We start from the raw sequence: 6,000 nt of genomic DNA on the forward strand, positions 1-6,000 counted from the left end.
AATGCTGCATCCAAGGTATTTCCTTTTCCTAGCTTAGCAATTTTAAAACAATTTAAAAAATACCTGTGCCGGGCGGTGGTGGCGCACGCCTTTAATCCCAGCACTTGGGAGGCAGAGGTAGGCGGATCTCTGTGAGTTCGAGGCCAGCCTGTGCTACCAAGTGAGTTTCAGGAAAGGCTCAAAGCTACACAGAGAAGCCCTGTCTCGAAAAACCAAAAAAAAAAAAAAAATACCTGTTAAGCTCCAATTTGGCCTTAAGACTTCCTGCCCCATTGAACATATGTGCTGAAAGAGGAGAGCTACTAGGTATGCTTATCATTTCTTCTCTGTCCCTATCTTCAATAAAACCTCCAGAAAAGCCCAGTAATTGGTTCTAGAGCAGTAATGGCCTAAAGGCCCCTGGTTTTGTTGAATCTCCAATATGACTTCCATTCCTCAGCACTGGTCATTGGTAGGTGATGATACTAAATTGTTATATACAAATTGAATCTTCTGCACCCTCTACTGTCAAAATTCTGAACTGAGCATAACAATGTTGTTGATGGCAGTGTGATGAGGTCTTTTTCACTGGAGTGGGTCTCCATTTTACAACTATGTGATGGAGATGAACTATGTTCATTCATTTGCTGCTTCATAACAACTGTGTTGATTCCAACACCAAGCTCAGTTTGTGGAGCTTTAATTAATTATTGTATGACAATTTTTCAGGCCATGCTTTTATTTTATTTGAACACATGCTTAAAAGATAGTAGTTGAGTTAATCGTTAGCCATTTAATTTTCTTCAAGAATGCATGCTAGCTAAGCCTTGGTGGCACATGCCTTTAATCCCAACACTTGTGAGGTAGAGACATGGGGATCTCTATGAGTTTGAAGCTGGCCTGATCTACAAAGCAAGTTCAGGACAGCTAGGACTGCTACACAAACAAACCCTGTCTCAGAAAAAGAAAAAAAAGATGGCATGTTAATTTTCAAAACAATTGCATACATAAAAATCGCAGGCATTCTTCTGTGTATTTAAGAAAGTTCCAATTTGGACTTTTATACTAAGTCTCAGATTCACAATGAAGGGAAATTTTTTATACATTAAAATGTCTATTTCTTCTTCAGTTGTATTCAGTGTTACGTATCATCAGTGGAATTAAGATAAAAATGATTGTATCATATAATCAATATATGAGCTGAGAGCTGCCTTCATGGCATAGGAATCTTCTAAGTTGTTGACTCAGACATAAGAAAAAAAATGCTGAGATTTCACAACGTTTAGAACAAAGCCCTTTAAGTTGGTTGAACAATTTTTTTTCTTTCACTATTTATGCTTGTTGCCAAAACTCACAAAGGGTAAAATGTAAAGGGAAATGAGTCATTAATGACCATGCACCAGCCTAATGAGCTAATGAGCATTTTGGAGCTGGGAAAACACTTAGTTGATACCATCCTACAAAGATCAAGCAAGGACCCATGAATAAACCTGGATTCTCTCTGACCAAAAATCTAACAGTAAATTCCAGACTCTTTCATAAGGAACAAACTGTGGGCTCAGAACACTGTTCCTCAAATTCAAAATCAAGTTCTCTTTCTTCGCCAAGTCCTTTGCTTATAGTGTATGGTCAGTAACTATCCCAAGGCTACATATTAAGCCAAATGATATGAACATTTAAATGCAATGAAGACCCAATAGAAAATCCTAAACATCCAGTAATACTGAAAGTAAAAAATGAGACACCTAGTATGAGAGTCACAGGTAATTATTTCTTTGCAACAGTGTTTTTGTCTTGATTTTGATCACAAATCCAGTAAATACAATCACATTTGAAAGAACAATAACCATATATGTTATGGCCCTAGGCTCCATAATAAAGGAGTGACTGACTCACTGTAATGCCCATATTATTTGTTATGAAGGAGTCCGGTGTGACTTGGAAAACATCTTAAAATTTACACTCAAAGCATCATTCGTGTGCTACTAAATTTCAATGCACTATACAAATGTACCCCAGGCCAAGGTTCAAGATCTTTTTATGAAGAACCCTTATTTTGTTTCTATTGATGACTTTGAACCAGAGAAATAGGCTTTGGGGTTTTTTTGTTTGTTTGTTTTTGCTTGTATTGTTTTGTTTTGTGGAAGGGAATACTAACTTCTATGGGGGGAAAAGGACAATCAGTGACAAGGCCACATTTAACACAGTCACCTGTTACTATTAGTTTACTAGAACTAACTGTAAACTGCATTGTTGTAATCCTTTGAACCCTAGCAATCAGGGGGAACAACAAGGAAATATAGACACTGAAACATTAAGTGTTGAAATAAACTGTATTGAATAAAGGCATTATTTCATGGACCATTTTTCTATTTCATTTCCTTCATTTTCCACCTACTACCATGAATTGTATTTTTCAAAACAGACATAACCAAGTTCCTCCTCATGGAGTTCTCTGACAATCATGAGTTGCAGAACTTACATGCTTTGTTTTCCTTGATGACAGACCTATTGGACTCAGTAGGCAACTTCAGCATTATCAACATTGGACCAGCAGCTCTGGTCTCCAATGGATTACTTCCTGAAGTGTTGTGCCCAGATCGTGACCCCCTGAGAGACCACCAAAGATGAGCATGCCAGAATGCAAAAGCAAGGTTTAATTCTGGATATACAAGCCTAGGCAGGGACTTCATCCAATACATCCAACGCAGTGGAGGCTGGAGGAAGTGCCCACCTATCTGAAAGCTCAGTTTTTAAAGGGAAAAATCACAAAGTTACATCATTTAGGGGAGCTAGTACAGGTACAATTCTGATTGGCTCGCTTCTAGGGGTTTCTAGAAATTACTTCTAAGGGAGTGGTTGCCCGCCACCATTGCTCATTGGCTGCCTTTAGGTGGGGACATTTTTATGGTGTGTTACCCTGGAAACCAGGGTTGGAACATTCTATAGTCCGGCAGTCAGTACCTCGTGACTACCTTGTGACTCTGTACTTTTACACTTCCTGGTTTCTGGAATCTGGACTGACTTGTTTCAGTAACTATTGGCCTATTCCTAGAAGGAGAAATCTTAGGCCTTAGTTTTTGGGTGAAAGCATTTTGGTCTTATTTCTAAGATGGCTCATTTTGGTCTCACAGAAGCACCTTTCCATTCTAAATCTCTCCTCCCTTTTTGTTATAGTTCCCCAGTCTATTGGCAGTCCCCTGGCAGGCAGTGGCTACATTTCATGTGACGGGTTCATGCTTCAGGTGTTCTTCACAGCATTAGTCTGGAGAGAAGCACAATTCTCACAGTGATGTTATATGAATGCTATGTGGCAATATGCCTTCCACTACACTGAGGCCATTATGATTTACAGGTGAATGTTGCCTGTGACAACTGTGTGATTAAGTGAAGCCCTCTCAGGAATATTGTGCATAGTAACTACATTCTCTGTCAGATGCTGAAGGGACAAAATAATCCACCAGTTCTTCTGTGACGTCCCCCAGTTGCTCAAGCTCTCCTGCTCTAGTGATTACCTTGGAGTGATGGGAGTGTCTTCCTTCATGGCTGTGATGGCCTTTGCTTGCTTCATTGCTGTCCCCCTCTCTTATGGCCACATATTCTCCACAATTCTCAAGATGCTCTCTGCAAAAGATCAGTCTCAGGTCTACTCTACCTGCCTTCAGGTGGCCATGACAGAGAAGCAGTAGGTGACAATTGAAGTTCAAGATGTCTGCTGTGGATATCGCTCTATATAAATAAAAGACTGATTGACCAGTGACCTGGCAAGAAGTACAGGTGGGACAAGGAGAGAGGAGAATTGAGGGAACAGGAAGAAGGGGGAGAAATGGCCAGCCACTGCCAGGACAAGCAGCATGTAAAGATGCCGGTAAGCCATGAGCCACATGGCAAGGTATAGATAGATAGAAATGGGTTAATTTAAGATATAAGAACCGTTAGCAAGAAGCCTGCCATGGCCATACAGTTTATAAGTAATATAAGCGTCTGAGTGATTATTTTATATGTGGGTTGTGTGACGGTGGGCCTTGGTGGGATCTGGAGAGAAGCTCTCCAGCAACAAATGGTGCCCAATGGCTCGAGTTTCCCCCTTAAACCTAAGAATATTTAATAACCAATTCTAAACAGAGCCAAAACCAGGTTCCTGCTTCATGTCTCATACTGCAGCTAGATGCCGCAAAACTTGGGTTTGAGCTACTGGCAGGTTCCTGGCGTGTATGTTTGACCGACAGTATGGTGGGAATGAGGCGTCTGCCAACAACACATTCCGCTGTGTGGTAGATTTAGTCTTTACTAGTATTAAAAGAAGAGAGAGAGAGAGAGAGAGAGAGAGAGAGAGAGAGAGAGAGAGAGAGCGCTACACACTACTTTGATAGAAACATAGACTCACTATTTCTGAGAGTTGATACCTCCCAGAGCTGGCAGAAAACGTACCACCACCAGGTTGGGAAGCTGAAGTGAGCAGAGCCAGCAGCCACAGTGGGTTTCAGTTTTAGAAGGCTGAAGTTTAAAACAATAGCTTCACAATAAGACTGATTCAGATGAAATAGTTTACAATGTATATAAAAATGTACGTAGGCTTAAAAGAGAGAAAGAATGAATATATACAGTTATATAAACAAACAGTTTTTAAAAATAAAGTCTTTAAACAAACAGTAAAGGTAATAAGCCACATAAAGATGGCTATCACACAGACAATCTGGATTATGTTGTCTTTGATATTCGTGACTAAAGGAAAACATTTGATTGTAAAAGCTGTTGAGTTATGCCAAAATGTATATTTTAAAGGTACCTTGACTTCAAAATTTGGATATAAGGATATGTTGCTTTGAAAAAGAGGTTCTGCTTTTGTTTCCACAGAAAGTCAGAGGCTATGGATTTGTTCCAGATTAAGATACATCAGGTTTGACCAGCCAAGACCCCCTGAAAGGTCTTCGATGACACCATGGTTCAGATAACCTAGCATTAGAATGGTTTCAAGGCAACTGACTCACAGACTACCCCATAAGCATAAAGTTTTCTTTGTGTCCCCATAAGATACAGCACACCCCTCCAGAAGGAAGTAGTAAGAGAATCTATGCCCAAATTCCCAAATATACCAAGCTGGCTTTGGAGATGGAATGGGCTCACTCCCTCTCTAAACCCAGACATAGTCCTAAAATAAAAAGGTTAAGAGATTCTTGTGTCCCAAATCAGAAGAGCCCTGTGGTGTGAGACAGAGAAAAACCAATATTTTTATTTAAAACAGGTTGATTATAAATGTGATCTCTTTCTAAAAAACAAAAGGAGATATGATATAGATATGACAAGTTGAAAGGGTAAATTAATGAACCTACTTTTAAAGAGTAACAACTTTTTAAAAATGTTTTATGTTGCTATGGATTTTAGTTTATTGATACAAGTTTAAACTTAATTTTGTTATACTGTATATTTCTATTCTTCTTTGAGGTATTATGTTTATGTAACTCATTGAAAATTGTAATGGATAATTTAAAAAAAGATTAATAATTAGTCATCTATGATAATCACATTTGTAGCCATGTTAGTTAAGTCTTTTAGGTATACATAGATATATTTCAGATAGATAGGTAGTCTTCAAATACTTCAAAGACCTACAGAATATGGCATTTAAAATGTTTTAAAAATTTAGACATTCTGGACAGTGAGACAAGTCTGCTCCTGGCAGCACTGGATTTATTTCGGAGAAGAGGATGGGCATCGAAGACACTCCATATACAGTTTATCTTCACCTTGGCAAAGATAGCCATTCGGGCAAGAAACTGTTCTTGCCTGGACTGCTTGATCAATTGAACATGAAAGACCCATGAAAGGATGACCACTGAACTTTGCTTGACAAGATAGTCCTTCAGATTCCTTCTTCACAGAGAAAACTGCCAGGCATTCTACAGGACACTAAAAAAAAAAAAAAAAAAAAAAAAAAAAAAAAAAAAATGATGGAAAGACTCTAGCCATGTGAGCTAAAGACAGATGCCCCAACTTTACAAAGGAACATTGGGTGACTGT

General features: G+C 39.0%; 1 pseudogene; it reads left to right on the forward strand.

The window, feature by feature from the left end:
* Positions 1-1,729: 1,729 nt before the first annotated feature.
* Positions 1,730-3,668, forward strand: LOC102911477 (olfactory receptor 14J1-like; annotated as a pseudogene).
* The last annotated feature ends 2,332 nt before the right edge of the window (positions 3,669-6,000 follow it).

This window comes from Peromyscus maniculatus, chromosome 21 (assembly GCF_049852395.1).
Source record: "Peromyscus maniculatus bairdii isolate BWxNUB_F1_BW_parent chromosome 21, HU_Pman_BW_mat_3.1, whole genome shotgun sequence".
Classification (NCBI taxonomy): domain Eukaryota; kingdom Metazoa; phylum Chordata; class Mammalia; order Rodentia; family Cricetidae; genus Peromyscus; species Peromyscus maniculatus.